Source organism: Propithecus coquereli, unplaced genomic scaffold (assembly GCF_000956105.1).
Source record: "Propithecus coquereli isolate 6110/MARCELLA unplaced genomic scaffold, Pcoq_1.0 Scaffold529, whole genome shotgun sequence".
Taxonomy (NCBI): Eukaryota; Metazoa; Chordata; class Mammalia; order Primates; family Indriidae; genus Propithecus; species Propithecus coquereli.
This window is the reverse complement of record NW_012151163.1, coordinates 1,108,471-1,119,334: the sequence shown is the minus strand read 5'-3', so window position 1 is coordinate 1,119,334 and position 10,864 is coordinate 1,108,471. Positions and strand designations below refer to the sequence as shown.

Genomic DNA, 10,864 nt, shown 5'->3' with positions numbered 1-10,864 from the left:
ACATCACACGCATACACATGCACAGGTAATCCAACATATATCACATACATGCACAGGTGATCTGAGATACCTCACACACACCCACACAGGTGATCTGACACACATCACACTTGCACAGGTAATCCAACATACATCACACACATGCACACGTGATCTGAGATACATCACACACATGCACACACAAGTGATCCAATATACATCACACACACACACAAGAGGAAACTAAAAAAAAAGATCTCAATCTATTCCGGGTCACATGTATGATTGTCACTGGACAGTTCTTCACGGCTCACCTGTTGATATAGCTGCCAAAGGGAGATGTACTTCCCCTAAAAGTCATACACACCATGGAACGGAGGAGGCCAAATGGGCGCCCCTAAGTCCCAGCCTCAGCCAAGGTCTGTCCGCTCCGTCACTGTGAGGAGAGGGCGGTTGTCCTTCCTCCATCCCAGCTCCTGTCCCTGGACCCAGACCAGACCCAGCACCCGCAACTCTGCAAACCAGTCCCCGCCAGCGCCCTGGGAACATGGGTGGCGTCAGCTGGCAAAGCCACTGGCCTCCTCTGGTGTGTGACAGTGAACTCGAGGGTGCCGGGGGAGGGTCCCCGAGTGCTTCATCAGACGTCTCCTAATTTGACCAGTTCCACAGCAAAACGCCTGATTCCATGTCATCTGTCATCAGGGTGGCCTGGGTGTGCTGAGCAGGGTGTGGGTCCTCCACCCCTCTGTCCCACCCCCCATCTCATTCAGCAAGACAGGCACCAGGACCCCACAGGACGTCTCTCTGATCACAGGCCCAAGACTGAAGAACACGTTAGGTCAGAGGACGGGATCTCTCCACGCTCAGCTGTTGTCCCACAAAGTCCTTAGACCCTGGGCGACTGCTCCTGCCGGTCTGTGGTGACCACCACTGGCCACAGCCAAACCAACAACAGCAACAGCACACGGGGGAAACTGGGGAAACACACAGGCAACCAGTTCTAATTTAAGAACTTTGTCATGGACATGTTTACGAGTGATTAGGATTTTGTTATCATTTATAACACCCCCTGTTGCAGAAACCAAACTAAATTAGGCACAGGAAGCTCTGCAGGAGAGGGCTGGTGGGAAGCACTCACATTGCATACAGATGGCGCTCCGTCCCGCTCTGTCACCAACTGCATCCTCAGAGCCCTGCCAGGAAGGCCCAGCCTCGTTCTGTTAAGTAGATGTAACCTTCCCTAACTTCAGAGCAGATGGAAACCAGAGGACAGAGCACAGGCCTGGGAGTGAGCTGTGGCGGAAATGGACGCACATGCACACAGATGCACAAACATGCGCGCACACACACGTGCAGACACGCACACACGGCCCACAGAAATGGCTGACATTAGCACTGATTTACAAGACACATCCATGTCTGTTCTCTTATTTGATTATACAATAAAAACAACTCATCGAGCAGCACGAGAGCCGTGGTTTGCTGGTCTGAAGCTGGGGCCACACACAGCCTGGGGCCCCCGGGGAAGCAGGGGAGACCCTGACTGGCCCAGCCAGGATGCGGCTATCCCTGCACAAGCTCCGTGTGCGGCACGCTGGGCGGCCCCCGTGTGAGTGGCGAGTGGCGGAGCTCAGAGTCCGCTGGGGCAGTGGGAGGGCGGCCAGGCCACCGCACCATGCAGCCTGGGGGTGAGGGGGGCCCCCGAGAGGGTGTGGTGCACCCACCAAGCAGTGGAGCCCTGCAGAGTTAGGAAGATTCGTGTTTGGTCACACACCCACCTGTATTTCAGTGGAGGAGACTGAGCAGGCAAAGATGGAGGTGGGTGGGCAGCCAGACAGGAAGGGCCATCCCAACCAGAGAGACCCCTGGGGGACAGAGGTGGCAGGACCTTAGGAGTGGCCAGCTGGGGGGTGAGGCCCCCTGCAGGAAGGCAGGAGGAGGAGCAGCAGAGGCCCCGAGCTGGGGCTGCCACTGCGCTCAGGCGAGGTGGGGCAGGCACACGGCTGGGCTTGGGGCAGATTGAGCTGGGGTGTCAGTGCGCGATAGTCACTGGAAACCGGCCAGGGTGACACCACCCAGAGAGCAGGTGCCCAGCAGGAGGGCAGGGGCTGGCGGGAAGCCCAGGGGACACACGTGTGAGGGCAGAGAGCTCAGGGAGGAATCTGAGGGCGGTGGAGAGAGGGCAGAGGACACTGTGGCCCATCGAGCAGCCCTGCCGCCAGGAAAGTGGCAGCAAGGAGAGAGCACAGGACACGGCAGGGCCCGCCAGGCCATCGAGGGCTACACCCCAGCCCCGCTGTGGGAGGGGCAGGGCTGCCCGGCGTGGGGAGGACCAGGCTGTGGGAGGGGAGGCCCCAGAGCAGGTCAGCTCCCTCAAAGCCCTGCAGTGGGGGCCGTGGGCAGTGGCCCCCATGCAGGTGGGTCTGTCCCAACACCCAGGACTCCCCTTTGCGTCCCCACTTGGAGAGGGGCCGTGTTGCCAGATCGTGGAAAACAAAAACCAAGTTCTGGCCCTAGGAACGTGACCTTCCCATTGAAACCCCAAACACCGCAGAGGAGTATGAGAAGCCACTCCGATGAGGAGATTGGACTTGGGTGCGAACCCTTCACTGGATGAAGAGTCCACTGTTTGCTGGGAGGATTCCACCCGGCAAGATGGGAAGGGCGTTATGCGCCCCCTGCCCTCCCTGAGACCCGAGATGTGAGGCGTGTTCAAGGACAGGACGGTGGTGGGGAGAGGCCCGAGGAGGACAGGGGCCTGCACGCCTGGGGACGTGAGCTCCCTCCTCCACCTTAACAGAACGATTAGTTAACGATTCATGTCATCAGCTGAAGGATGTAGGAAGCATCTAGCATTATGGTCCTCAACCCCCGGGCCAAGGACTGGAACCAGTCCATGGCCTGTTAGAGATTGGGCCACACAGCAGGAGGTGAGCGGCGGGTGAGCCAGAGAAGCTTCATCTGTGTTTACAGCCGCTCCCATCGCTGGCATCACTGCCTGAGCGCCACCTCCTGTCAGATCAGCAGAGGCATTAAGTTCTCATAGGAGCGCGAACCCTACTGTAAACTGCGCATGGAGGGATCTGGGTTGTGCTCCTTGTGCGAATCTGCTGCCTGACGATCTGAGGTGGAGCTGAGGCGGTGATGCTGGTGCTGGCGAGCGGCTGCCAATACAGACCATCATTAGCAGAGAGGTTTGACTGCACAATAAATGTGATGCACTTGAATCATCCCCAAACCATCCCCACCCTGGTTCCACGGAAAAATTGTCTTCCATGAAACTGGTCCCCGGTGCTGGAAAGGTTGGGGACTGCCGGGCTAGCACACATCCTGCTGCCGTGAATAAGTTATAACCTGAGAATGATTTGAGAGCATTTGGCTTTCGGCTTGTCTCTAAGTCGCACGGCCAAATGTGAACATGATTTAGGGTTGTGGCTGACACTTGGGCGTGTTGCCAGCCAGGCGCTGAGCCCTGGAGAAGTGCGGGACCCGGTCCCTGCCAGGGGGGCTCGAGAAACCAGGCACAGCTACTGAAGATCAGATGCAACGTGGGCAGGTCCTGACGGAGACACCCTGAGCCCTGAGCCTGGGACCAGCAAGTCTTGCCAGCTGGTTAATCCCAGGGGGCTGCGCTGCCCCCAGAGGGTAATTCGGTAGGTCAGGGGTGGGGCGTTTCCAGCAAGTTCCCACATGATGCTGATACAGCCAGTGCAAGAAGCAAACTTGGAGAAGCGCTGAGGTTTCTGGTGCAGGAAGGTGGGCGGGGCTGGCCCTCAGAGCGGGCCGGGCTGGAGTGCTGCAGTCCCGGGTCTGCACCTCAGCTTGGCCCCCAAAGCGAGTTGCTGATCTCCTGTGCCCCAGTTTTCTCATCTGCAAAACCAGAATCCTATCCTAAGGGATTTCGTGAGATAATGTACGTAAGTAAATCCCCTCCGGCAGCTTCCCCTGCCGTGACTCGGTGCTGTGCCACCCTGCCCCGCCCCAAACAGGGAGCGTCCGGCACCGTGGTCTGCAGTGAGGGCCCCGGAGCCCAGCTCAGTCCTCCCTCGTCCTCTGGGTGGCCTCTGTGTGTGTCCTTACCCACAAAGTGGGGACGACAACAGGGCCCCTCTCATTGTGAGAACATGGGAACCACTCCAGACAGGGCCCGGCACAGAGCAGGTGGATGTGTTGGCCTCGGCAAGTATTTAGTTCATTAAACACGAAATGTCCGATTTCGAATCAAAAATTTAGCTTAGTATATCTCAAACAAGCAGCAGTACAATTAATCAAAGTAGACACCTAAACTATCGACACAGTTTTGCCACCTTAGGTAGCTGATTTATGCCAGCAGCAAAGAAGCCTGGAGAGTCAGTGGTGATGAAATCATGAAAGGCGTTTCCACAGCTTGTTGAGAACTGAATACTTTTCCTTGCAAGAAGTGGTCCAAAGCCTGGAAGAAGTGGCAGTCAGTGGTGCAAGGTCTGGGGAATACAGTGGACGACAGAGAGTTTCCAAGTCCAGCCTCTGTAGTTTGAGCAGCGTTGTTTGTGTGACATGAGGTTGAGCATTGTCTTGAAGGAGGATTGGCCTGTCTCTATTGACCAATCTCGGCTGCTTAATCGCAAGCGTCCTCATCATTTCATCCAATTGGTTGCAGTAGACATCCGCTGTAATTGATTGACCAGGTTTCATGAGGCTGTAGTGGATAATACCAGCGCTGGACCACCAGACAGACACCATTAGCTTTTTTAAATGAATATTGGTTTTGGACTGTTTCAGCACTTCATCTTTATCCATCCATTGTGCTGAATGCTTGTGATTGTCAAAAAGAACCCATTTTTCATCACAGGTAACAATATAGTGTTGAAATGGTTCCCCTTTGTGTCGTGACAGCAAAGAATGGCAAGCGTCGAGACGATTTTTCTTTTGATGCTTGTTTAATATATATGGTACCCATCTATCCAGCTTCTTTACCGTGTCAGTTTGTTTTAAATGGTCTAACACTGTTGGAATAGTAACATCAAACTGTGTTAACTTATGCGTAGGCTAAGATGAATTCACTTCCACTACAGTTTTTAGTTTATCGTTATCCACTTTGGTCTCAGGTTGTCCATGTGGCTCATTTTTAAAATTAAAATCACCAGAATGGAACTTTTAAGCCATCAACGTACTGTGTATTGATTAGCTATATCCTTAACAAACACTTTGTTGATATTTTGAGCTGTCTGCGTTGTATTGGTTTTACGACAGAACTCATATATGAAAATAATACAAATGTTTGACTTATCTATGGTTGTACAAAAATTGTTCTAAAAAATTTGAAAGATAATCACAATTCAGAATGTGCATTTGAAAGAATGAGGACGTACCTTTACAATAAAAATAAAACAAATGTCAAAGTGAAAGGTCACAGAGATTAACCATCAAATGTAGTACTTAAGGAAATTGACATTTCATACTTAATAACCTCATATTATTAGTCAGAGGCAGAAACTCTCAGAGTTGGGGAGTGGTCCCTGGACAGGCCACACAGATATCACCTGGGGGCTGGATAAACATACATCTGCATCTTAACACATTCCCCAAGTGATTATTATGGGCACTAAAGCCCGGGCAGGGCCCGTCTAGACCCTGTGGGCAGCCCTCTTTGAATCTCCGGCGGAGACTCCGCTATAATCTATCCCTTGCAGGCGCCACTGCCAACGCGAGTTAGTGGTAGACACACCTGGAACCCTAAGGCAGCTCTGTTCACTTCTCCACCTTCCAGAGGTAAATAGAATACTTCCAAGCATCCTGTGTGCTGGGAAATCACGTCCAGATGTACTTATTGATTTCAACTTCACGATATTATCATTACTACCTGTTATGTGCTTAACTGTGCCCCTCCAAAATTCACAGCTTGAAGCCCTGACCCCTGTGACTGTCCTGGAGACTGGGTCTTCAAAGAGATCATAAAGGTTAAATGGGGTCACAGGCCAGCCCTGATGCAGTGGAACTGTGGCCTCACAAGGAGAGGTAGAGACTCCGGGGCTGTGCGTGCAGAGGGAAGCCACGTGAGGACACGGCGAGGAGGTGCTGTCCGCAAGCCCTGGAGAGAGGCCTCAGGAGAAGCCCACCCTCCTGCACCTTGATCTCGGACTCCCAGCCCCCAGCACTGTGAGGGACAAATCTCTGACTTTAAGTTTCCCCGTCTGTGCTATTTGTTACAGTCGCCCACACAGACCGAGACCCTGTCCTTCTGCTCCAGAGGAGAAGCCAGCTAAGAGTGAAGTGATGCCCACAGGTCACACAGCAACCCAGGAAGAGATCGGAGTGTCCAGCGCGCGGAGCACAGGCCCTGCAGTCAGGCGGGCCGGGCCCGAACGCCTGTGCCCACCCTCAGAACCCTGGATGCGTTGCGACCCTCTTTCAGCCTCGGTTTCCTCATCTGTAAGGTGGCGTCCTCATGGCATTCAATACCGCGGGTCAGTGTGAGCGTCAGGAACGGGGCGGGCTCTTGATGACATGGATGTCACTCACACCGAGGTCTCCTGACTGCACGTCCAGGGCTCCGAACCCGCATTTCTGCTGTGGGGCAGGGCCTGGACCGCGGGGATTTTCGCCTCCGTGCCAGGCCCCCAGCGTGCACCAAAGCCACTCCCCAATGGGCAGCAACCGCGGGACGGCTGCATCTCTAAGAACGGGTGCGAAGGCAAGGTGCCAACCATACACAATCATATACACGTACAAACGTACACATACGCAAAACTCACATACACACAAGCATGTATACCCATGCATACAGACATGAACAAATACAAGCACACATACACACTATACACACATATACATACACTCACATGTATACATATACACGTGCACAGCTATCATATGCACACATACATGCACATATACATACACATACTATACACATATACACATGGCATGCACACACAAATACACACCACTATATATGCACATACATATATATGTACAGACATGCATACATATAAGCACACATACAAACTTACACGCATATACATATATGTGCACACACGTATACACACATACACGCTATACACATATACCTACAAAATGCTGGCCTACATGTGTGCATGTACCTACATATAAACATACCTGCTATATGCACATTCACAACACCATGCTCAAACATACTATACATACACATGCACAAGTGCATGCAAATAAACACACTTCTGACCCCCACACAATTCAGGGTTGTAAACCTGCAGGCACAGAGCTGAGTTCAGACCAAGACCACGGGAAGTAACCGGGAGACCCCTCTCACCACACCTCACCCTCCACATGAACTGCTACACACACCGGGACCTAGTGCTGGTGTGAGCTGCTGTCTCTGATGCGAATATTCTATTTTGAGTTTGTCGGGGAAGAAGAAGATGAGAACCATTAAAATCCACTGAGACTGTCAACACATTCTCTACTTCACAGCAATCCGCAGCCTTTTTTGTAGCAGACTTGCACTAACTTGCAGACATTTACTGGAAACTAACCCTTGGGCAGAACAATAGAGGTTCTCTAAGGAGAGCGGATTAGAACAAGAGCTCTAAGCTTCTTCCTGTTTCCAAGGTCTCAGGCTCCTCCAAATGACAGCGAGCTTTTTGCAGGAAGCACACAAGGCCCCACGGCAGGCTCCAAGAGCTTAGATCCCCCCCCTTTAAGCCACAGGAGCTTCTGGCTGCAGCACCCCAGAGCGCTGGGAGCCAACGCTATGTCCCGCCCCACAGCCCATCACACGTCTGTCCTCTGGACTCGCGCAGGAGTGGCGGCAGCTCACAGCAGGTGCGCAATTCTTACTAATTCTAATGAAGACATCACACAGGCCTGGGAAGCGGAGAAGGGACAGAAAGAGCGTTGGAATTCAGCTTCCTCAGCAATTTTTAACGAAGGAGGATGTACATATGACAGAGACCAGAAAGCCGTCACGGTCGCCCTCCTCCTCCTCGTGCCAGGAGGGCCCCAGCTTCTGTGATGGGGGCGCCAGGGTGGCTTCCTCACTCTCGTCTCAGCATGTGTCTGGAGACCAGAAGCCAAGAAGGCTGAGATGACACGCTCTTAGCAGGTCAGCTCAGCAAAGCCACTCTCTATACTATTTCCACACAGCCGTGGGGTCCGCGAATGTGGAAATTGTTCTTATATCAATAAACAACAAAGAACAGCAGGAGATTTCTGCTGGGCGCTTGGCCTGGCTTTGTTACTTCAGAAAAGGCAACCCAGCAGCACGCGCTCTCCCCGAACGCAGCCCCACCTGCGGGCCAGGCCCCACTCAGACTCAGACACAGACACAGGCGCAGACGCAGCCTGCCCCTCCCGGAGGCTGAGGCATCCAGAGCCCACACCCTGCCAGGCAGCTGCAGGAACCAGGAGCTGCATTTTAACAAGAGCCCTGGTGGTCCTGTGAGCACCACCGTTTGAGAGGCAGAGCCCCCACTCCGAGACAAGCACAGAATGCAGCCCAGCCTGGCTTAGCCGGAAGCCTCTGCCCGTAGACCGGCTGTCCGGGACCAGGGGGCAGCTCCTTCACCTGGGGAAGGGAGTCGACTACGCAGACCCGGGGCCCTCAGCCATAGGCCTCAGCCTCAGCCACAGAGCTGAGATACTCAAAGATATTAAATCTCAAGATAGTTTTCAAACAATTGGTTAAAGACCTTCTGAGTGTTAGGTCCCATGCAGGCCTTGGGGGCACAACAATGAAGGTAACGTGGATCTACGCCCAGTGGCCCACCGTTTGGCAACCACTCTCAGTGTTGTTATTTTGATGTCACAGGTTGGAAACTGTGGTCTGCAGGGGTCACAGAATTAGGAAGCTGGGGCACTGGTGTCTAAATTGATCTGTTGCACCCCGACTGTGCTCTTCCAGCTCTGCACCCCTCCTCCTCAGGAGCCCCTTTCAAGAAGCACCTGGACATGTATCAGACCTGCGCCACTGTCATTCTCAGGGGAAACAGGTATGTAAAAACGGAGGCTGGGAAAGGTGAAGCAGTTTGCAGAAGCTCATGTGACTGGCAGGTGGTGGAGCCACAGTGCAAACCTGATCCGCCCGGCTCCACGTCTGTGGTCTCTCCGCACCCAGCTGAGGATGGGTCCACACCATCCCTAACCCCGTTTCTCCCAGCAAGCCATACTGATCTCTAGACACGGGGCTTGGGCTCCAGGCCTTCTCTGGCCATGTGACCATGGACAGGTTGGTCACTTATCCTCTGAGTCTTGGGCTCCAAGTAAATGAGCCCAACAGAGTGGAACTTCCAGCTCTATTATCCTACGGTCCCATTTCTAAAGGCCCATTCCTAGGAAGTGCACTTCCTGTTGGGGAAGTCAGAAGCTGCCATGAGTGACTGTGACTGTTGGAAAAAATAAATTTCACATTATAAATATCCCCACTTGACAACTAAGATAACAGAGATTTTAAATAGCTTTTCCAAAGTCATAGGGTCAAAAAGTGACACAGTTTAGACCCTTGAATGCTAAATCCCACAATATTACTCCCCTAAGCTGACTCCCTGGGATGCCAAATGTCACATCCCTCTGTGGACTCCTAGCCCTCCATGGTCCCCACATTTCAGAAACCTTCAATTATCCAGTGGCCTCCTGAACCCCTTCCCCTACCCTTTCCCTGGGCCGGGGCCATGGACCTGCACCCACCGTGGAGCAGTGAGGAAGCCATCTCGACGGTCGCCGTCCACCACATCCTACCTCGGACCCACCCCCATACATGCCCACCCCTCAACTATGTGACCCTCTGTGAATCCATCAACCCCATAATTAGGAACATATATTATACTGTGTCACAGACTTTGACTCACTTATTTGCAGGATGGCACACTGTGATTCACAAATCCCTGCCTTCAAGGAGTTTACAATCTAATTAGGGAGACAAGACATGCACATATAGGTGATATCAGGAAGATGGAAGAACAGGAGCTTTCTATCATCATCCTCCCACAAAAGCATTGATTTTGACAACTACCTATGGATGAGAGTACCTTTGTGGGAGTCTAGAAGTCCAGTGGAGAAGTTCCAGCACACCACTGGAGCAAAAGCTCCAAGCATAGCTGCATTGAAGAGACTGAGAGCAGTTTCACTTCACCTGTGCCACTCCTTCCCCAAGGCAGCACAACTCACCACCAAAGGAGACCACCTTGGCCCACAATCTCTCCCAAAGGGGTAAGTGAAAGTATAGTGAGTGAGCACACAGCTCCCCAGCCATGCAGGATGCTGCCCAAAGACACCCATTTCTTTCTTGCCCCACCTAGAATACAGGGTGACTGGCATGGCTGAGTAGTTGGGAGAGGCTAGGAGCAGGGAAGAAAGGCTACAGATCCTAATGACTGCTCTGCAGGTTCTCTCAGGAAGCCTGCCCACAAGCCAGTTGGGATGCCTCACCTGTGGACTACCCCAGCTGATCCACAGGCATCCAAATGCTCACATGCTTCACCCTTCCCTCCCCCAGCTCCCCAAGGGCACCCCCGTGGATGGTGAGTGCAAGCATCTTGCACAAACAGACAGCTTGATTGTGTAGAATGGGGAGAAGACACACAAACTTGAGCATTTCATGGCACTTTCCTAGAGAAACAAATGAGAGGCTCTCAGCACCCAGAATGGCTTTGTGGGATCAAGAGAAGCATATAATCTTAAGGATACACACCCCCCTGAAATGGGAACAAAAGTTATGGAGCTGAAGCATCCATAGAAAAGGTCTGAGAGAGCCTCAGAATCCCTAGCCAGGCTGTTTGGCGAAGGAATTTCTCTACCAAACACAGTCAGTAAAGACTGGAGGCCAGGTGTGGTGGCTCACACCTGTAGTCTTAACACTCTTGGAAGGCTGAGGCAGAAGGATCCCTTGAGGTCAGGAGTTCTAGATCAGCCTGAGCAAGAGTGAGACCCC

The 10,864-nt window shown here is 52.8% G+C and overlaps 1 protein-coding gene across 4 annotated transcripts in view; it reads right to left on the bottom strand.

Moving 5' to 3' along the window:
• The window catches only part of COLEC11 (collectin sub-family member 11), a 38,788-nt gene that overhangs the window by 7,337 nt on the left and 20,587 nt on the right, over nucleotides 1–10,864 (bottom strand). The window lies entirely within an intron of this gene.